At 36.8% G+C, this 23598-nt stretch overlaps 1 protein-coding gene and 1 long non-coding RNA gene across 6 annotated transcripts in view; both read right to left on the bottom strand.

Moving 5' to 3' along the window:
- The window catches only part of nkain2 (sodium/potassium transporting ATPase interacting 2), a 286417-nt gene that overhangs the window by 233388 nt on the left and 29431 nt on the right, over window positions 1-23598 (bottom strand). The window lies entirely within an intron of this gene.
- LOC107078955 (uncharacterized) lies at window positions 7881-14646 on the bottom strand. 3 transcript variants are annotated; one of them, XR_011184024.1, is made up of 4 exons: window positions 14351-14646; window positions 11344-11440; window positions 9537-9673; window positions 7881-8016 (listed from the first exon to the last, which is right to left on the bottom strand). It is a non-coding gene; the product is annotated as an uncharacterized lncRNA (long non-coding RNA). The 3 variants fall into 3 exon arrangements; XR_001479912.2 differs by lacking the exon at window positions 7881-8016 and adding an exon at window positions 8249-9445; XR_011184023.1 differs by lacking the exon at window positions 7881-8016 and having other exon boundaries at window positions 8249-9673.

Genomic DNA, 23598 nt, shown 5'->3' with positions numbered 1-23598 from the left:
GAATTTAAAGTTTCCCTAAAAGTGAATGATAAACATTGTGCATATACACAGCAGGATCTTTTATTTTTACTTTCCTCATAGATTTGAAAAAGTGCATTTTTATTGTAGGAAATTAAAACAAAAAGCTACTATCCTTAGTAATAGTATTTTTCTTATGCACGTTTCAACATTATTATGCATTACACATAGCGGTTGAGTCACTGTGCATTTTAATAATTCACATTCAAAGTCCAATAATGATTCATGCTCACATCCACAATATACTGACAGTATGACTTTGGTCATGACCTATAAAAAGTGCCTATTTTGTACCATGCTATACTTTAAATAATGAATATATCAATGCTTTATGACATAATTAAAAGTCACTGAAGAGTGGGAAACCAGCTAATTCCTATAAACTTGAATTTTATTGTGCTTAGCTCAGGCATGCTCTGATTATTAAATCGGCAGCTGAAAATTTAAATACTGGTGAAAATAATACTGGACATTGAAAGCTTTAAAATGGCTGTAAAATAACCAATTCCATTCAGGTAGAAAAGGTATTTCAAAACACTCATAAAGAGATGAAATGCTCAAATCTCAGATGTCTCTTTAGCAATAAGGTGGAGAGCCTGCAAACTGTCCAAGTACCATGATATCACTTGCCATGCCATGCATGTCTTAATGATACAGAACAAAGCAAGGATTCTTTGCTCCATGGAAGATGTCTTATTCCATTCCATTCTATTAGAAGACTTCCTCTTAACAATCCATTCTTAATCTGTTGGTTAAATCAGAAAATATCATTGAAAATACAGCATGGCATAACTCAGACCTAAGGTAAAATAACAATTATAATTGTTGAATTTCTAATTAATTGGTAATTACAATGTAGGGGAATGGTATTTGAACTTTGGCGCATGTAATTGTAACTGTAATTATATCATGACAAGGAAAAATGACTTTCCATTTTTTAATTATTTTGTGAAATTAATGAGAAGAAATTAGGAGAACAATGGGAAAAAATGTTGTTTTAGCACACCAGGAGCACACCACTATAAAGATCCAAATTCAAAATATATATGACAAATAAATGAACATCTTATGACCTCTTACATGCTCTGTTACACCTTACCAAACTTGACAGGTAACTAGAAGCAATAGTGTAGAGCACTGATCAGGGTTCTGGACTTGTAAACTGAAGGCTGTGGGCTCAAATCACAAGCTAGACACTGCTGTTGTATTCTTGAGCAATCCACTATAAGCAAATTGTTCCTTTAAAATACCGATCTTTATAAATGGAGACAATATAAGGCACTTTTAGCTAAAATGTCAGAAAATTAATCAGTAAGCAATTAGACTATTTGGAACTGTATGATATTTTACATTGCACATACAGTATAAACATTATGCTACTCATAAAATATAGACCCCTGACCCTGTACCAGATGAGTGGATAGAAAATGGATGGATGGAAAAATACAGAATAAGGAACAACACTGTTTTACTTACTTTAGTTATTTACTTTTACTTCCTGATATTATAGCATTTCCAGCTTTGTGGCTTCAGCTCTGTATTGAATGCATTTGCAATGGCTGATTAATGGCTTTAGACAGGTATGACTCCAGACCTTTAGTCTGAAGTCCAATAAGAGCAACTTAAACATTTAAGACATTTGATTTTTTTTTTGTGCTTGCCAGGCTAGGCTCTGGTTCCCCGGCGACCCTGTACTGGATAAAGCGATTAGAAAATGGATGGATGAATTCTTTTTGTGGAGAAGCACAGGGAGCATTAAGGTTTGCACTAGTGATTTCAGTGAATGTATCCAGTTCAAAGTAGAAGTGAAGACTTCAGAAGTTACACCTGCTTCAAAGTAGTGTAACTAAAAAATCAGAGTTGATCAATTGTCCAAAGCAAAAGGGCACATTTTAAATTATTAGTGTCTACTCTGAGGGCTGCACATATGAGACACAAAAGAAGAAAAACTACACCATATAGGGAAAGTATCAGCCATCATCAGCTGACATTCTTAAGCTGACCATCAGAAAAACAATTACCAGACGTGGCCAACACAGCAAGAGGCTAAGCAGTTTTAGACTTGTGTGGATTACATACAAAACTACCACACTACCCTAAAAGTATTGAGGAAATGTCATAATTATGCAAAGCACACAGTGCCTTTCTGAATTATTCAAACTCTTACACAATTTTCACATTTTGTCACTTTGAAGTTTGCAAACTTTGAAGAAGCAAATATTATTTGTTATGTACATAACCTTCCTCGTACACTCAAAACCAAAAAAAAAAAACCAAAGCAAAAACAAAATAAAGGAGTAAATAGCTAAATAATATGAAAAAAATGATTAATTCATGATTCATTAAAATTAATTAACATTAAAATTACTTTAACAAGCCACACAATTAGTTGAGTAACCACTGTGGAATACTAGTGGTTTGCATGATTTCAGAATAAAACACCTTTGTCTTTGTAAGTACACTCAGTCAGGTTGTGAATTTCAAGCAAAGATTCTACCATAAAGATCACCTGTTCCTCCTGTTTAAAAAACAGGGATGAAATTGTATTAGGGCAAAGGTGAGAAGAAGAGAAGAAATATGAAACATTTCACACACCCTTAATATCTCTTTTAGCACAGGGAAATTTATAATTAAGAAGAAAATGGCATGCAGATACTGCTAAGACAGCCTGTCTTTCCAAACTCAGAAGCTGGGCAAGGAGAAAACTGGTGTGGGAGGCCAACAACAACTTTGCAGGAGCTACAGAGTTCAAGGACAGAGATAAAAAAAAATGTCAGTCACTCCACAAAGGGCACTTGTGTGGAACAAAAAAAAACATTTGAAATTCGAGTTTCAACAAAAACTTACTACACACATGTGGAAAAGTATTTAGGGGTAGGACAAGACATAATTGAAACTTTGTTTGGTCTGTTTGGTTTGGTTGGTTTGGTTTATTTGGAGCAAAGTACTGGTAAATAGCATAGGAAAACCTAAATCTGGGATTAAATTCACCTTTCAGCATGGCAGTGATCCAAAGCACATGGAATGGCTTTAGAATAAGAAAGTAAATGATCCCGTGTAACCTCGATTTCTGAAATAGACTTGAGATCTTTCATTCAGTGATCCCCAAGCATTCTGAGGGAGCCTGAATAAATCTGCCAAGAAAAATGGTCAAAAAGAACACTAAATCAGTGTGCAAGAATGGCAACAACTAACCCAAAAATACCTGCAGATGCAACTGCTGCCAAAGGTGCTCTCACCAAATATTATGTTCTCGGGTATGAATGCTGATGAAATCAAAATTTGTATGTTTTACTACCATTTACAGTACCTTAACTAATGTTAACCTTAGAAGTCTTCAGTTGGAGCATTCTGGTTTTGAAAAACAAAATGAAGTTGTAAATGCATCATTTTGTAATTTCCTGAAATCCAATAGGGAGAGTGATACAAATACAGTACCTTATTAAGTCAGTGAACATCTTTCAACTGGATTATTTATAAATAAACCTCACAACTCCATTGGTCCATCATCCTTGGTCAACGGAAGTGTTGGTCAAAAGCATCCACCGTAACAAGACCATCCCCACATAATTCTGTCTCCTGTCATTGCATGCGTTTTTATCGTAAAGCATTTGGAGAAGAAACTTTTCTAGGCTTAATATAAAATGAAATTATTATTTATTATTTCAACTCATGTTTTTAATATCTTTGTAATCCCTGAGTGAATGATCAGTCATTTGTAGCCAGGCAGACTGATTCAAATGCACTTTATATTCTTCTTGGTTTACTATAACCCTTATCAGTTGTATTAATAAAATTGCATATTATATGTTTTGAATCCATGTGCAAATGTTGCTTTTTATTTTCTATATACTTTTTTCAACAATAATGCAAATGAAAGTGAATAAGTCCCTACTAATGGCTTTTTCCAAATATTTCAAAATGTCTATTGTCAGAAATCCATCTCTTCCTTCACATTTGCTGTGCTTACTGTTTTTATAGTTTTACTGTTTTATGCTTCTGTTCTTCACACCCTTTGCAGTTGCTTTGGATAAAAGTGACTGCCAAATGAATTAATCTAAAATATTTACTAAAAATAAACATCTACTACAGATACAAAGTATTAATATAATCAACGAGCCCTTTTTAAATTCTCTTAGTCCTGTTAAAATGTAATATTAATCCTACACAAAATATTTCTAAAATATTTCATTTTTCAATGGTGTTATAAAGAACGGTAGATGATGGCTGTAACAAGACACTGCAAACCTGTCACCTAACACCTGGAGGAAAGACTTCCACACTTTTTCATTCCCTTGTCATCTGATGCACCAAGAAATAGAAATAAAATCATTACGTTGGAATATTTTGTATTTTACAAAGAAATTTAAATCATATTTTGCCCCTTACAAAAACTCTGACCCAATCAGGAATTCCATTCTATTCAGTACCAGCACAAGCAGGGAGAAGACTGTGAATAACCTCCTATAAAACACACTTCCCAATTAACCTACTTCCAAATACTACTACTGACTATGGGCAGAACCATTCCTCACTACCAGAAACTGGAATGTCCTGCAGTCTGAGATGAAACTCTCCACCTGGATATGTGAGGGTATTTGTGCATGATTCAATCTTTTCTGCCAGACCACTTGTGCTTGTTAACGCTGCCACACCATGTTATGTCCTGTTACAGTATGACCTACTATGTTATTAGTGTTTTATTGACTGTTCATTTTATTCTTTCACTGCTGTTTTCTGTGCAACAATTTTGTAAGCATCTTGGGTAAGCTGTAGGTGACAAGTTGTTTTCAACCAACCTACTGTAGCAAGTTAAATAAGATATTATCAGTATATTCCTGTGGATTTCCACATTCAGTGTTGGATTTGGTTATGAACATAAAATGATTCTCATGCATACAGTATACTTTAGTATAAGACTTGTTTTATTGTACTTATTGTGTAGTTAAATATCCTTTGTATCCCATCAGATTGTTAGGAAGAGTAGGGGTGTTAAACCAGTCATGGCTAAATTCCACTTTGGAGTTACATAGTCTGACTCCATAATTCCATCCCCCTTAATTAACGTGAAAAGTAATTTCCTGTGTTCCCTCTGGATCCACTGTGTAGTGGGGCAGCTGTGTGTCACCCTGATGGGTGCCGCATTTCAGTAGTGGATGAGAGACTCTTCCTACTGTACTGTATATGTGAAGAGCTTAGTGAGGGGATGAAAAAAAAGATATATAAAATTGAAATGGAACAAAATAAAATCAAGTAGCTACTAAAACATCTGTACACATATGTGCAGCTATAATTTCCATATCTGGTAAGCGCCTCTTGGAAGAATATGTCAGTCACAGCTGCTGTATATAAATGCATTTTTAACTTAAAAAGAGAATGATTTATTTCTATAAAAAAATATACATAATGATCTATATATAGTAAGAAAGAGTATAACCCACTCCCATAACAACTATTAGTTTCTCAGCATTCAGTGGTGATAAAAATGTATTGTTCATATTATTATTTCCACTTTATGTCTTCCAAATTTATAGTTTTGGAATGAACTGGGTTGTGATTATGTTAATATGTAAAGATTAATTTAAATACTGAAATGTGGTAAGCTGTTTTTCAACACTGATTCAGCATTAAAAAATGTCAAGTCTGTATTATGCTAACACTGATAATTCTGGCTCAGCATCTAAATTCTGATGTTAGCAATCATTAATGTTGCTAACCAAAAAAGCAATCAACATGAATAAAGAATAATGTTCCTAAATGTACACACTTTGCCATGCTCTGTGGGCAGTGTGCACTATCAAGTTATGAGTGTAAAGTATTTTGCATGGAAGTTTGAAAGAAATAAAAAATGCGGAAGACTAAATGTCAACATTTTTGTTCCCCACAGTTGATAAAGTAATCTTTATCAGCTTTATTTTTTCATCTTTTCCTTTCTGTGGAATATCCAGGACTGTTGTTAAAATGTAAATTTGATTAAGTTCATTTACCCTTGATTAAAGATAAACTGTAGGGGAAATATTAAAACATCGGTAAGCTCATTTTCTTCACTTATATTTTGCTCAAATTATAGTTCTATTGGTAGTTTACAAAGGGCTTACCTCAAACTGATAAAAATTGAACTGGTATCATGGCTAGAGACATACATGACATACATCATGGATACCGTGAGATGTACTGTATGCGTTTGTCTCACAGATAGCTCTTGCATATTATGTAATTTAAGATAACTATCACAAAGACCTTTTCACTTATCTAGGGGAACAATTTGCTTGTAATGTGCATATTTAATTGAATGCACCATTGCAAGCACAGCAACTATTTCTCCCTCATGCATTAGAACCATGCAGTCACCACTCCATGCAAAGTCTTAATCGCCTCACTGTTATCACTTGGGGCCCTGCTTGATTTTCAACATGTGCCTCTTACCAGCATGGGAATGGGGTTATTATCGGGAAACGTTTTGTCTTCTATTTTTTTTTCAGTGATTATAAAACATAGGATATTTTCTATGCCTGACTTGGTTTGAAGAGTCTTTTATCTTCCAAAGTTTTCTTAAAAATCTTAAAGAGTGCATTTTGTAACAGTTTACATGAAATGTAAATGTTGAACATCTGAAAGGCTTGTCAGAATTTATTTTACAAAAATTAAATCATTCCGAAAGTGCTGTTGTTCTTGTGCCAATTCAATACATTTAATTTTTGCCCCAGATATCCTGAAAACACAAATAAAAAAACAGAATCAATGGTTTACCTATGTTTCTCTGACTAACCCGGATCACCTTATTTTGGAGACAGAAGATTGGAGCTCCACTGACAGTATGTGATGCCTTTTTCTGTTGTTAAATCCTATATCTAACCTGACAAGCTAAGGCTAAGGGACTTCCAGTACACAACTCTAGCATAGAAATCAGTAAAATAAAAAAAGAACAATACACGAAATCTCGACAACATAGAAAGAATGAGTATCAAGAAGAAGTTATTTACAAAATACAAAGTCTACAGCTTAGCCTGCAAATTCTATTAATTAGTAGGAGCAAAACAAAATGACTTGCACTCAAAAATGGCAGTTGTTCCTTGAATGTTCAATTTCATTAATGATACTACATCTTGAACAGTGAATTGAAATAAATTATAATGGCTTTTTCCAAATTAAAAATCTACAAATTAACTTAAACCAAAGGCAAACTGAATTAGCATACAGAGAGTGGCAATCAATCAATTGTGTAAGACACCCAGTTTTCCAAAATCAGATTTAGAGGCCATTCTGTAAAAATCCTCATCATCATACAAGACTGTATACATTTAATCAAGTGCATAACTAAAGAAATGTGTACATCAAGATGTATTGCGTTAATGGATACCTAGTCTGGATTTTAGTTTGTATTTTATTAATCTGATTTTGAAATGTTAACGCAAGTGCCTCAAGTATATCTTAAAAAAGCAGTAATTTGCTTCGTCATATTTCAAGTAAAAAGTGTTATTAGGGACACAGAGTAGGGAGAAAATCAAAGACATTTTCATCGAACAGGTAGATTGGACCCCCAGATTGGAAGAGGGGTAGAAACTGAGAGCTAACTCGCAAGAGAACCCAAAAAAATTATTATACGGAATCATACAATGGTCAAAACACCAACACCAGTACTAATAATACAAAGAAGTTTCAGGTTGAGCCCTGATTATGAAAAAGAATCACAGTTTTTTTTTCCCCCAGAGGAAGAGAAACATCAACAAGTACACAGAAAATTGTAATGCAATTGGAGATTGACATATCTTTTATTTATATATTGTAACGCAACGGGGGCTCAGGCGGGCGCCCTTGCCGCATCTGGTCGGCCCCATCCCGACTGAGGCTCGAACCCGGGACTTCCGCGTCTCTCTGCAATGACCTAGCCCCGTGAGCTAAAGAGAGATCTCTCTGCAGCCCAGTAGCTGTAGTCCTGCTATCACAGGGAAGGGCAGTGACGTCACCTGCTCTGGTACGCTGGCTCTTACACAGTACCTGTCGGCCGTAAGCGTTACAATATGTATACTGTATTACAAATTTGCATGTAATATAGAAGCTATTTAGTGATATTTGAGGTGCTCATAAAAAGGCTACAAGAAAAATTGATGCTCTCCAGAGTTTCAAGATAAAAGAAGGTGTTCTGGTGCTAAATGCATGATTTTAAATTCGGCAATTGCCGTTGCCTTCAAAGGAAAGCCTTCAACCAACAATGTGCTGGAAGTGCTAAGATATTGATGTGGAAACTAATGACTTAAAGTAGCAAGGAAAGGTGTACTGTATATTTGAAATAACAAAAACACAAGATTGGGATGCATCTCAAATACGAGTATATCCCATCACTGTACGAAGAAAAAGGCTATAATGGCAATGGCGCAAGGCCACCACATGGATCACCATTGGACTAGTGAAAGAATAAACTAAAACATGATCGACAAGATCCCTGTACTTACTATAGGTGAGAAACATTATGAAATCTGTACATTTGCAGGAGCAGACCAGATGAGAATACCCAAAGTCAGAACCTTAGGGGGTAATCATCCAGTACTGAAGAAATTAAGGCTGTTGATGATGGTGATGACATTATTACATGAGGGATGTGAGGAATGAAGGCTCAGTTTAAAAAGGTGACAGAAGACAGGTCCTCTGTGGATCACCTTGAGAGAGATAAGGCAGAAGGAAGCATCCGACCGAGGGACAAATAAACTTTTCAAGGACATTTTGAAAGTGTGTAGGAGAGGAACTGCAGAGAGACTGGATTTTTGCTATTTTAGATGCCGGTTAGCAAATTATCTGCCAGAAGAATGACAGTAAGAGACTGTGAAGACATCAAGGTATCAGTTCAAACAGGAGGTTTTTGGTTTGTTTTATATTCCCTGCACTGTAAGTGAATGTATACTTCACCACTGTGTTTGTGTGTCTGTTTACTGAGACCCACCCATTAAAGATCCCATTGTAACTCATAAATTACAATATATGACTCCAGAGAAATATTGCCTTCAGTTTGCTGTTCAATATGAAGTTCTATTAAATGACACAAGGCACAAAAATGTTTATCCACAACAATGGGATGGAAAACAAATGTTGTCCCATTAAAAGTGCTGCACAGTAATTAAAACATCATGCAATGATGCAGAACAGCTGCATGATGAACATCCCACAGAAGTGTAACACCATTAAGAAATCTAGGATTTCAACATTAATCTATTCTCTCTGTAGTTTCCTTCTGAGAAGTTATCCACTGAGGAAAAAAAACTGCATCTTGCCACACTGTACATCAAACTTCTGCTTGCCATCTTCCTACAGGAAATTCCACTTGAAATCCTATAGGAAATCTTGCTGGTTGATGCATGTCCATAATTCAGATAAAGTACAGCAGCTGCACCATATATGCTGAAATGATATGTAACTCTTGTTCCCAAGGGCACTAGGGGTATTGCAGAGACAAAATGAATTACTGCACTGTGCTCAAAGCACCTCCAGGGCATGAAAACCTTGCTAAGGAAACTGTTACGTACCGTTAAGTAACGTGTCACAGGGGATGGTACCTTCAAAAGTGATGATTCCTGTATTGTTTTAATATTTCACTACCACCCAGACAATTCCTTCATTAAAACCATGTAAGTTTTTAGTGACTTTTCCTGGGGATATGTTCCTGTAATAAAGTAGGAAAAAAGATCAATTCTTAATTATTATGCTGATTATTTATTAAAAAATGAAATTATCCAAGCAAGCATCCTACCTTTAGTAACTAGTTAGCACAACCTGGCCATTTATGTTTTATATGTAAAAATCTATTTTGTGCTGATATCACTATTAAAAAAGAGATACAATAATTCAATAATATTTTAAAATAATTTTAAAGGCATTTTTCAGGTATTCAAAGATTCTTGTAACCTGAGAGAATATTTTCTATTTAACATATATTTTCGCCTAATATAATGTAGTTTGTATTCTTTTCTAATATGTACAGCACATATTTACCTATGAAGTAATAATTCATAGATACTGATGGAAAAAAAATGCAACACCTCCTCCTTCACACTGGCCCTCCTGTCTGCGTGGAAAAGGCTGAAGAGCGACTCATCTGTGAAGAGGACCATCAGGTCCACTGCTGACGAGTCCATCGCAGCCTGTGTCTGGCCCAAGCCAGTCGGGTGTGACATCTAGGAGGTGTGAGCAGAGGGCCTCTGACAGGTCGCCTTGCTCTAAGGCCAGCAGCATGGAGCCTCACTATCCTGTCAGTGATGTGGGCATTGTGTCTGCTGGCAATTTCAGCAGCAGTACGGGTGACAGATCTAAAACGATCTCTCAGATGGACCAGTCTAACGTGTCGGTCCTGCTCTGGTGTGGTCACTTGAGGGCGACCAGATCTTGGATGGTCATCTGTCCTGCCGGTCTGCTGAAACCTTCTCTGCAGTCGGGACACAGTGGAGCGGCTCACTCCATAGTGTCTGGCAACGCTGGCACATGACATGCCTGCCTGCAGCATGCCAATGGCCCTCTCCCTTGCTTCTGATGACATTCGAGATGTTATGGAATGCACAGAAAACTGACTTAATGTGGCCTTTTTCTTGCAGTGACCTAAGCTTTTAATTAAGCCTTTTTTAAAGATGACCTGATCAGGCATTGTTTCACCTGGACCTCGTTGGGTAAAAGTGCACCTAACGAGCTTTCGTGTGATTGGCAAGTTGCAATGCCTCACTGCACAAGCTGTATTGCTGGTCAGAGGACTTAAAACAAATTGACAACTTTTTGTGAAAGTGCATAAGCTATAACTTTAGTATTCACATTCCATAAAATGTTGTGTTTCTTTTTCCCCCATCAGTATACTGTATATTACTGTATATCTAGGTTAGGTCTGAAGTTAATATCAGTAACTGTGATGAAATATAGTTATGTATAAAACTAATTATCTCAACATCCAATCAGAACCAAAAAAATGGAAACCGTCATTCCATTTGTTTGCAAATGAAAAGTAATTGTAATTGTATATGCTAACCGCTAGCTTTGCCTTTACATGCATAAAAAGGTGGAATGAGAAGTTACACAGGTACGTGACAGTTTCTTCAAGTACTGTAACTAAAATTCCTATTCATACCCATAATGCATATGTATTTACACTGTACCCTACTAAGCATTTGAGTTTGGGAAAAACAATGTGGTTTCTAAACCTTAAAACTGTACTTATATTTAATACACAGTATAGAGTGTATATACTGTACATATACTGTATACTGTATAAATTATTCCACCTTATAATAAAAATAACCCATGTAGTGAAACATGAAGCATGGAAATAAAGGATTTATTTCAAGGACTTACTTTGATTCAAGGACCTCCCCTTGTTTCCTTTCTACTTTGCACGCTTTCGAAGTTTTCACTGCACTGCCTCACAGCTCTTTGCTTTTTGGGGATAATACTATAAATTATAAAACACATACAGTACCGTGTGAATCACAAGACAAAAAAGAAAAACCACATGGAAACGGAATAAAAACCAAAAAACAGGGAAAGCACTTCTTTCTGAAAAGCACAGCCTTGGTGTTGAAGCCAGATTAATGAACTACTAACTACCAAGTGGGATACCCATGCTATGTGGCCGTCTCGGATTCATAACCTTTCTTATGTTCCTCAGCATCGAGCTCTGAAGTCACACTTCGGCTCCCTTCATTGCCTACAGCTGCTTTCCACTCAGTCCTTATCCTGATTGAGCTGTAATCATCTCTTTTTTTGCAATAATTCCTGCAAATCAAGTGACCTTTCATAGACAAGCTCAGGGAAACACGCAAGAAGACAAGTATCATACAGTTTGGTGAAGGTGAAGGTAGGAGATTGTGACTCTTTTTTCAGACTATTTTTACAACAGTAGGTTATTGCTAGTGATTCTTTTAAATCAAATGTCAGACAAACAAATAACAAATAATGAAAAGTCAAGGATGCAGATTCCTCTATTTTGCGGTCTTACAGATATGTAAAAATAAAGATAAAAAAGCAGGTCTTATTATTTTAGTTGCAAGTTGTCACCAGCAAATTTCTGCAGTTTCCAAAACAGTCTCCAAAACTGCTATGGAGAATATGCAGAAACTGTTTAAGCATGGCATTTACTCTCATCCACTGTAAGTACACCAGTTCCCCTGGACACATAGGGGTTTAATTCTGCACGTCTTTATGTAACTTGAATTTTATGTACAGTAAGTTGGAAGCAACACTTGCTTAGCCGTTGTGTGAACACAGATAACTACCATTCATAGTTTTTACAGTGATACTCCCTTATTTACCCGATTGTGTCAGTGAGAGATTTAGGGGAGACAGGAGAACATGATCACCAGGGTTTATTCACACTGAACGAATTCTCTTTCAATAATCTTTTTTACCAATAGGTACCTGCAAGTACACATCCAACACCACACTCATTCAAGGCCCCTCAGGACAATTCCGGATCACCTGGATGGCATCTAGTACCTCCAGCAACCTTATTTACTGTATCTCTTGCAGTAAATGCACAGCCATCTACATTGGAGAAACAGGAAGGAGACTCAGACACCGCTTCAGAGAGCACGTCAGGGCTGTGAAGATTAAAGATCTCTCCAAGCCCATTGTTTCTAATTTCACCTCTGACGGCCACGACCACTCTAATCTCTCCATCTGTGTTCTCAAAGATGGTTTTCCGAACTCATACATCAGAAAGACTATCAAAACCAAACTTATCCTGCAGCTAGGATCAACTTATCCTGCTGTACCTTCCCCCTTCTCTTAACGACAGACTACTCTTCTTTTAAATTTTCTCCATTCATTGGAAGTTTCATTTCACACCTCTTGGCCTCTCTCCCCTCCTCCCTCCCAGCCTTTGTTCTCCCGCTACATTACTTTTGCCTACTGCCTTGTCTCTCTCACACCTGAAGAAGGCTCCACGGCTGAAACATTGTGTTTTCTTTCTTCTTTTTTTCAGTATGGAATAAACCTATTACTTGTTCCTTTGCAGCCTACGCATGCTGACGCAGCTACCCACCTGAACTAATCATCCAAATGACTTGCAAACAGTTTGTTTACTTTTCTTCTAACTTCCCAGGCTTTTGAATACAGGACAGTAGTATATGTGTATTGGACAGTGTACAATACAGTGCAGTGGTGTCAGTATATGAAACTCCCACTTTAGCTCACAGTACATTCCACTCTGGTGCTCTCCTTTAGATGCACAGTAGTCGGCTAATATTGCCTGGAATAGGATGCACACCTGTTCCCTTTGCCATGGATTATGTCATGCTGCCATTTTATGTACCAATTTCCTTCCACGGCCATCTTGATATGATTGAAAATCTGTAACTTGCTTGTCCTTCTATCATTACGCCCCTATTGACATCACGATTAACCGTAAATAATAAAAATATTCCAAATATATCAAAATTTCTTGGTTGCTTCCCTGATATGATTGCAGTATGGGTTACTCACAATTTTGTTAAAGAAATGAAATGCATAAGGTGCCATGCTTGTTAAAAGAAAGCAAGATTGTAGTGGAGCTCTGGTGGAGGGTGGAGGTGACCACAGTATGATTACTCTGCACTATTCACCAGCAGAAGGGACCTACCTGCTAGCAGGTTATCAAAAACCTTGGTGTCTAAAGCAAATTATTAGGTCATATGCTTTTGTTGTGACACTAAACAAAGAGGTGTGCAGATTCTAATCATGCCCATGTCTGTTTTCCTGTGGACACACTCTGTTTGTGCTTCTTCCTCCCATTCAAACTTTTGCTCTCATCAGACAGTTGTTTCTCTCACAGCGAGATTTTGCTTTCCTCCCCTCTGTGCCCACATGGTCAGCTATTCCTACATAATTTTTGTTTTCCTCTAAATGATCTTATAAGGAGCTACGTGGCTTTTGCAGAGTCCGTGGAGAGTCTGCTGAACCTCCCAGAATTTGGATTCCTCATGCTAACTGTTCTCCTTATTCCAACCACATCAGTTTGTTCGCAAATTTCCCAGCTGCCAAATCTTCAAGTCTGTCGCTTCACTCTTTGGAAAGAAAATTAGCTCACTCATATTGCTAGTGTCTACCAGCTCTTCTGTCCCACAGAGGCCTCTCTGGTCACCAATGCTACTTTCCCTGTCCCCCTCTCACCTTTTAATGCTGTTGTTTACCCTCTTCAAGATTAGCCCACTAAGAAAAGCCACCCAAGCCTATGTTGTTTAAACATGACCCATTGATTTCTCTCCCCTTCACAACATCCCTGCTCCCAGCTTTAATAAGTTTATTTTTACTTCTGTCTTTCCCCTGTGTAACACAATCTTCGACCTCTCGATACCTATTCCAGCCAGCGAGATGAAACACTTACTGTAGCTCCTGGAGGCAGTCACCGCTAATGCCCTTAAATCTATGGTATGCTGACCATTGTCTCAGAGATAGTGAGATATATGAGTTCTTTTTCACAGAACCACTCTGCTGCAGCTCCCTTCATTTACAAGTTCCCTTCCATGCATCTCGATTGGCTTTCTCATTTGCGCCTCCCTTGCTAGACTTTGATATTGACTAGGTTTTCAATTGTGCAAGCTTTCTTCAGGACGGAGTGACCAATCGTAAGAAATTAAGCTTCCTAAACTATTTTTAAGTACATATATAGTACTGTATGTGTATTCCACTCATTCTACTTTGAATGAAAGTGAAGTGTTACCAAGAGTCTGTTTATATCATGCTTGATTCCAAATTCTGAGTTCTAGAACAGTGTATTTGTAGGCCGTTCCTATGGTGGTCTGGAAAACAACATTTTAAAAGAACGTGGTAAACTTTGTTAACCGTCGTCTTTCTATGCATTTATGTATTGTGCTGACACGAATCAGAAATGTTAAATATTGTTGCATAAATAACTCTACAAATATGTCCATCATGTAGTTAGAATGTAATGAATGCTTTTAAAGGACATTCTGTAGTAATGAGAAAAGATGAATATTTTTTTAACATCCTAAATTGAGAGCTGGGACAAACAGAAGGTTTTAAACTCAAATTTAAATGTTCAGTGGCTTAAGACTTAATACTGTACATACTGTACAATTTGGAATAGTACAGTTTACAAATATTGTAAATGTACAACTTTACAAAAGATATTTTTTTATAGTAACACACTGTACTCAAATATCATTTATTAATAAATTGCTAAACTAAGACCAGGATTTGGCCCCATTCCAAGAAATTCTGGACTTTAAAAATACCAATAGATTCATATTTGTGCATTTTTTGTTTTCTTCAGGTGACGAACACATCAGTTGGACACACACTGACTTCTCTAAAGCCTTCTGTCATTAGAATCCTCTATCCTATCGAGGGAAAAAAACATGCCCATGCAAGAACAACTTGCCAGCCTCTGTTGAAGACAATTGAAATTATTAGTGCTTGTTAATGGAGATTGAAATCAGAGATTGAGAGGAGATTGAGAGGCGATTCCCCCCCCTATCTGCAGCAAGCATAAACAGCACAATTGCCTTGTTCCATGTTTTGTTTTTATAGTTGCTACCAAACTGTTGAGAATAGTCAACAGAGAAGTAAGTTTGGAACACTCATTTGTTCTTGAGAAAATTAAAATGCTTAGGATTTTTTGGGGGCTGGTCTTACTGCTACCAAGTAGTTCTTGGTAGAGCTGTAGTTTCCCCCTTATTGTCTTAGCCAGCAAATACAGTATATCACCCTGCAGCTCACCGCTAGCAGCCCACTGCAGCTCAGCAGGTGTGAACCTGGTCAGTACCTGGATGGAGGACTCCTGGGATAAACTAAGGCTGCTCCTGGAAGAGGTGTTAAAGGGGCCAGTTAAAGGGCGCTCACCCTGCAATCTGTATGGGTCCTAATGCCCCAGTATAGTAATGGCGACACTATATTGTAAAAAGGTGCTGGCCTTTGGACGAGATGTAAAGCTGTGGTCCTGACTCTCTGTGGTCATTAAAAACCACAGGGTGTTTCTCAAAAGCAGTAGAGCTGTTATCCTGGTGTCCTGCCCAAACTTCCCATTGGCCTTTACCAATCATGGCCTCCTAATAATCCCCATCTCTGAACTGGCTTCATCACCCTGCTGGTGTGTGGTGAGGATACTGGTCCACTCTGGCTGCCGTCGCATCATCCAGGTGGGGCTGCACACTGGTGGCGATGGAGGGGATCCCCATTACCTGTAAAGCGCTTTGAGTGGACTGTCCAGAAAAGTGCTATATACTGTACAGTGCAGTCCGTAAGTACTTGGACTCCATAGTTGCTTTAACAGTATGTTTGGGGTCATTGTCCTGCTGCAAGGTGAAGTGCTTGTCAATGAGGTTTGAGGCATTTGGTTGGATCTGAGCAGATAAAATGCTTCTGTACACGTCAGAATTCGTCCTGCTGCTGCCGTTGGCAGTCACATCACCAGTAAAGGCAAGTGAGCCAGGTCCACTGGCAGCCATACATGCCCAATCCAGGACACTACCTTCACCATGTTTCACAGATGAGGTGGTATGTTTTGGGTCATGAGCAGTTCCTTTTTTTCTCCACATGTTTCTCTTTCCATCACTCTGGTACAGGTTAATCTTATCTCATCCATAAGACTTTGCCCCAGAACTCTACAGGCTTTTTTATGTACTTTGTTTAGCAAACTATTACCTGGCCTTTCTGTTTTCGACGCTTACCAGTGGTTTTCATCTTGTGAACCCTCTGAGATTATGCTGGCGTATTCTTCTCTTTATGATAGTCTTTGACACATCTATGCCTATATCCTGGAGAGGGTTCCTGATCTGTTCAACAGTTGAAAAAGGGGTTTTTCTTCACGATTGAAAGTATTCTTCGGTCATCACTACTGTGGTCTTCCGTGGTCTACCAGGTCATTTGCTATTGCTAAGCTCTCCAGTGTGTTCTTGCTTCTTCATGTACCAGTTGAGTTTGGTTTGCAGATCTCAGTGATGTCAATGAGAGACAAGTCACCCCTATTGGTTGCAAATTCTGATATCAGAGGCAGGTAGAGGGACTATTTTGACAATTCTCTTTTTGCAGTCTTAACTAACGACTACACACAGGATCAAGTAGGACAATAATAAAAATTGTTGACTGGCAATTTGAATATTAATAAAATATATATTTCATGCCAGTGCATTTTCTTTTATGATAATGTATCAGGAAAAGGTGATAAACTGTCTAAATATATTAGAAATATTAACCTTATATTTAGCAAAAGCAGAATTCTTACAATAAATATTTATCTCTCACTTACAAGAACAGTTTTATTAACATAAAGAGTTCGATTGAATGCAATAATAGTTATTAAAGCCTTTAAGATTAAATATTTTGTTTTCAAGTTACATGTCTGTTTTTAACACACACAGATCTAACAACCTGTCTTGTTTTCATATGTAGTTTTTGATCTGTTGATCATCTACAAACTACAGCATATTTTGCAGCAAAAGACAAAACTGTCTAGTTCTTCACTGTTATTTAACTGACAGAGACAATGCATATAAATATATGTAAAACAATGCTCTTTAACCTTTTTTGCCAGTTATATTTATATAATATATAAAGTTAAAACATCAAAGCACATCTTATACTGTATGCAATGCAATGGCAAAAGTCTTGGTAGTGTACAATTATCACATATCACAATTATATTGTGATATGATCTGATTTTTATAAGTTTATTATATTCTCTTTTATTAAGTTCTCTTTTAATTTTTTCAATTGCATTGACTAACGAATCAACTGTGAAAACGTACAGATTACTGAGGTTTTGTTTCTCTGTTATAACATGTTAACATTTTGTGGAAGATCACCTAATGAGTAGCTAAACACAAAAAACTACAGTATAAAGTAAGCAAGGACATTGAAAACCATAACATATCGCATATTGTGGAGATAGGCACACATGGAAGGTTTTACAATGTAAATATAATTTGCCTTGGTGCTTAAATAAAATATTTCCAAGTTTATTGCTCCATCAAGTGCATCAACCACCCAAATTCCCCACCTAAATGATTCCCCACCCGAGAATGATGAGAGGGGCTACAGGGAGGTCAATCTCCTTACAACATGGTGTGAAAACAACAACCTCACCCTCAACATCAGCAAAACCAAGCTGCTGATTGTTGATTTCAGAAAACTGCAAAACGGCCATGCCCCTATCCACATCAATGGGACTGAAGTGGAAATTTGTTTCAATTCCAATTCAATTCCTTGGCGTCAATATTACTAAGGACCTCACATGGTCTCTCAACACCACTTGTCTGATTAAGAAAGCGCAACAGCACCTGTACTTCCTAAGGCGGTTGAAGAAGGCTAAGATATGTCCCCGGATCCTCACTAACTTTTACAGATGCACTACAGAAAGCACACTGACAGGTTGCATCAAAGTGTGGTATGGAAACAGCAGTATTGCTGACTGCAAAGCCATACAGCAGATGGTGAAAACTGTCCAGTCCATCACTGGGGTTGCCCTCCCATCCATACAGGACATTTATGACAGACGGTGCTTAAGGAAAGCTCTTAGCATCATCAAAGACCCCACACACCCCAGCTACAGACTGTATGACCCTCTACCATCTGGAAAACAGTACCCAGACTATCAGACTACCAGTTTTTACCCCCGCACTATAAACTATTAAGCTCTCAAGCCTCTCTCACCCACGATTTGAACCCTTACAGTGCCTTCACTCTTTATCAAAACTCAAACACACATTGAGATCTACCTCTACCTCACATATCAAAAAGCTCCCTCCCCATAATTTTCTATCCTTTATTTCATTCTGTTGATGTTGCACATTACCCGTTTCTTGTTGTTATTTTGCACATTGCCTGTTGTCTGTCTTTCTTTTCTTATACAATTGCATTGTTTTTTTGCACTACTTACTGTCTGAGAGCTAGCTAAATATCATTTCGTTATACCATATACCTGTGTATGAGTATAATGACAATAAACATGAACTAGAGAAAACTAAAAGCAAAGTAAAACATCCAAAGGGTCCTTGCTTTTGAAACGATAGGTTATTGTATATATTATTTTCTCCATTAATTAATTTACTGTTATATTAAGAATAAGTGTTTCAGTCCAATAGTGCTCAATACTATTGTCAGGTATTTTATATTAACAACAAACCTTACTGAGCATCTGTACATATGTTTCAAACTACAGTATGTTAACGATTATTATTTCATCTGTAGTTAAGGAATTTAAAAAATACTGTATATATTTATAGCTTTGTGAGGCACACAAAAGAAAGAAGCATAACAGTGATACAGTATCAATGGTGCCCAAAAAACAAAGGCCTTTGTTCATCTACCAGGAAGTTTCTTAATTAACAGTACATCTTATCCACCTTCCCTTTCTATTACTTTGTTCTAGAATACAAAGGATATAATGTGGTAAATAATGCACATTAGTAATGATATAATTTCCCAAATAGGTTGTTTACTAATTAAGCCCTGAAAAGGCTGTATTATAAGCTTTCTTATAATTGCCTGATCTTTAGCACTGAAGTGCATATTAATAAAATAATAACTAATAAAATTATTCACTATTAATTGCATTATTTTTTATTATTCTCTGTTAATTGTTTGGCTTTTTAAAAATTGGCTTATAGTGGATTTTGGAATTCTATTGCGAGAATGTTTAGAACTTGGTTTTACTGAAAGTCTGTGGATTTTGTCTTCTTGGAAGACGTTTGCATTTGAACTTTTGTATTGGTAAAACTGATCATCTACAGTTCTACAGTAGGACAGGGCTACTCAACCTGTGGCCTTTAAAGTCCACTCCAACCACAAAATGTGATGCTTTGTGACCACCCCAACCTTAGCACATAAACCCTATAAGAACAACACTGCACAGTGAAGAAAGCTTTATTGCAGAGGTTTGCAGGTCTTACAGTATAAACTAATACTTGTGCATTCACACTAGGCTTGCTTTCAAGGGAAATCTCCTATGCAGAAGCTGTGGCATAAACACACAGAAGTGTGAATAATAGTGCACTTTTCATCAAGGAAAATATCAGTTCATACTTGTATAGTGTACTGAAGCTTTAGAAAACCCAACAACTGTCAAGCATTATAAAAATCTATATTGTACTTTGAGTAAATTACCTGGTTGGTTAATACATAATGATGATCAGCAGTGTTTATTGTAGCACAGCTTGTACTTCACAATTATGCCAATAAAGCAGAAGGCAACTTTCACTAGGCTTAGCATGAAAACAATCACATACTCACCCAAATGCCAACCCTTTTACCACACTGAAATCTCTATTCTCTAACACTGAGAGCAGCATTAAGCCAACACAAAAAATAATAATGCTGCCTGACTAACAATACCTGACCTTTTTACAATTTTAATGCATCTCTTTTATAGATGCAGCCACCATGTCTCTGCTTCTTTATTCATCTAAACATTGTAACATTCTGTCATACATCTTACGTTTTATGAGCCCTTTTAATTATGTCTTTTCATATTCTGAAATTATGAGTTACACGGTGGAAGAATATGGAACTCAGCACTAGAGAATTCAACAACTGAATGACACTCATATTTCCTGGCAGCAGGCATTAATTTAGTTGAAGCTTACAATATGCCAAGACAGATTAAATCAGATTTTTATCACATTGCCATTTCCATTTCTAATTGCACAGAAGGTGGTATAGTTTCTAATATTTCCACATTTTATATACAGTAGATCACATTCTCTTAAAATGCAAAACATAAGCAATAAAGGTAATCTAAACAATCTGCAGATAACGACGCAGAAGTAGACAGATTTTTAGGTGGTTGAGAACAGCTCAAAGTGAAGGAAATGATTTAGTTTCATTGGAACATGATGTTCATAAAAATGAGTGACCAATTTCATACTATTTTTATATCTACTTTGTTATAGCAATGATACTTGGATATAATGTAATATGATGCTTTTATATCAGTGACAACCATCCATGAAAAATGAAAATCATTTTATGTTTATTAATAAGTGAATCATCATGTACTGCTATTTGAAGGGGACTTTCATTTATTTAAATCACCCATTTTCATTAATTGGTAGAAAACACTCTTTCAGGACACAGTCCTCCAAAACAACATCTCCCACTTTGGCATAACAGTGTAGAATTTAAAAAGAAAGTGAAGAAACCCTCTTTGGAAGGACTTCCAAAAAAGTCCTAACCAGGCAACTAGAAGTGCCTACTGTTTCATAAAAAAAAGTTTCCATAAAAGGAGAATTCAGACTATTTGGACAGTTTAGTGTGTAGTAGCGAAATGGTCGGAGTATCTCACCCAATGTTTTCTTGAAAAAGCCAGTGCATCAGCCTCATCAACATGGCTGAGTAGTTTGTTCCATATTTCACAATCCTTTGTGTAAAGAAGTGCCTTCCTTAGTTTCCACTTACTGTATATCCCCTGCTTCGTGTTTTACTGTTGATTCTGAGGATGTCTGCAGACTTTGTTAATGCCTTTGAGACTTAGCTCTTGCATCAGCTCCACATTGGCTCCCAACTACAGCCATGCACTATTTGTTCCTTATATACAGTACAGTACCTACCATTATTGGAGCTCTTTAGTCTACAGCCTCTCCATTCTCAGAACGGGACTCCAAACATTCTACTCTGTTGCCACAAGGCTGTGGAATAATCTTGTCTTTAAACTCTTTTTCATACTCTTGTTTTCAATTTAGCTTAATTTACTGCATACATTTGTATATACAGTATGTGTCTGTTTTGCCAATTTCAAACCATGTACTGTATCATGACAAATCATATTTTCTGTTCATTCATCCAACTGGATCCATTTATTCAATTATTATTAACTATTCTACTATCCATTAACAGTGTTACTGTAAATATTAGTTGGCTAAGGATTGGCTCCTGTGGCCAGAAGATTGCTGGTTCATATCCCGCAGCCAGTAGAGGAATCTTTCTCCGTTGGGCCCCTGAGCAAGGCCCTTCACCCCAACTGCTCCAGGAACCCCGTACAATGGCTGACCCTGCGCTCTGACCCCAAGCTTCTCTCCCTGTCTGTGTGTCTCATGGAGAACAAGCTGCGGTATGCGAAAAGACAAAATCCTAATGCAAGAAATTGTACAGTATAATGCTAATAAAGGGATCTTATTAAAACTGTTTATACTAGTTTCCACTAGTATAAACTTGGAACCTCGGTGCTTCATCTTTTAGTGTGTGCTTATTCTTCGCAAGACGGCACACAGAGCCAAAGACCAGAGGAAATCCATCATTCCTGCTAGCTTTCTCAATACTATTTATTACAACGTCACACCACTGCAAGACAAGACAAGATCAAATCTAATCAAGGGCGGGAAGTTTAGAAATGTAAGGATTTTCTGAAAAAAAAAAACTTATTACTTTATATCTGTGTCTATAGTTTTAAAGCTTTTAAAAATTGGAAATTGCAATTTTAAACTTAAAAAGCTTAAAATGACCAAAGCACAGTAATACAACCCTGTAGAATAAAAGACCAGTGTTTCATTACTTTGTGTGCCACTAATACACAAATGCAGAATATTTCCAGGCTATTGGAATATGTCTCTCCTGGTACTGCTTCTCCTATGAACAGAGCTTGTTGATTTTTTTTTAAATGAGTCAGCAAAACAACATTGTAAATGCTACCATCACCCAAATGTAAACTATAAAAATAGCCTATTACAATACTTCTGGGTGAACATACTGTACAATCCTTTTATGAGCCAAAATGTTGGCTAAACAAATTTTGGAAAGAAATAATTAATATGAAAGAAAATATGGAAGTCTAACTTTTCTCCCCCAATAACATTTTCTGTAAAACAATTGTTTATGGGAACATAGGATTTGTTATATATCATACTGTGTTGTTCAATATTTCTAACAAAAGTGTGTGCGTATTATGCATTTGTACAGTATCTTGATTCTTTATCTTGACAGTCCTCAAGTACTTGCATCACCGATACTTGCAAAGGGGAATGCCTGGCTGCACAGCACAATTGTCAGAGCTGTTAAGTTGCTACCTTTTTAGTGTTTGTAGACCACTGAATCCTGAAATGAAGTAAAAGTATGTGAAATGAGATTACTGTACAGTACATAGTTAATCATACACGTGTTACCTTTCTGTCTTATTATATAATGTCCATCTTACAACATGGTGGTGTTAACAACTGCTTTGAAACTCACATCATATAAAACAACCAGGAAATACAAATAGCACAATACGTGTTTAAAAAAAACATAATTTAAAAAGAAACAATAGTGACTTTTTGACAAAAAGTTGCATAATATTATACTAAATCCTTAACATAAACGAACGATGATTCAGTATTGGTGATGGTAAAAGGTATTCTTGAAACAGTGCTCTTAGAAGCCCGTCTGTGTAATATCCCAAAAACTAGTTTCAATGCAATAATAAAATGAATTGGGAGTCTGTGTTTGCGCTGTTTTTGTAGGGGAGGCAAACTTCATTGGATGAGTGGTGCCACTCACCAAAATATTCTTAGTACCACAGAACTCAAAACTATATTAATGGTTTGATCCACGAATGCAGATGTTTGAAAAAAAACCAAGCTCATAATTTACAACATACTATCCTCTTAAAATAGTGAAGTGTGCAGTTAAAAGATGAGGTGTACA

Source organism: Lepisosteus oculatus, chromosome 2, assembly GCF_040954835.1.
Source record: "Lepisosteus oculatus isolate fLepOcu1 chromosome 2, fLepOcu1.hap2, whole genome shotgun sequence".
In the NCBI taxonomy this organism is placed as follows: domain Eukaryota; kingdom Metazoa; phylum Chordata; class Actinopteri; order Semionotiformes; family Lepisosteidae; genus Lepisosteus; species Lepisosteus oculatus.
This window is presented reverse-complemented; position numbering and strand designations above follow the sequence as displayed.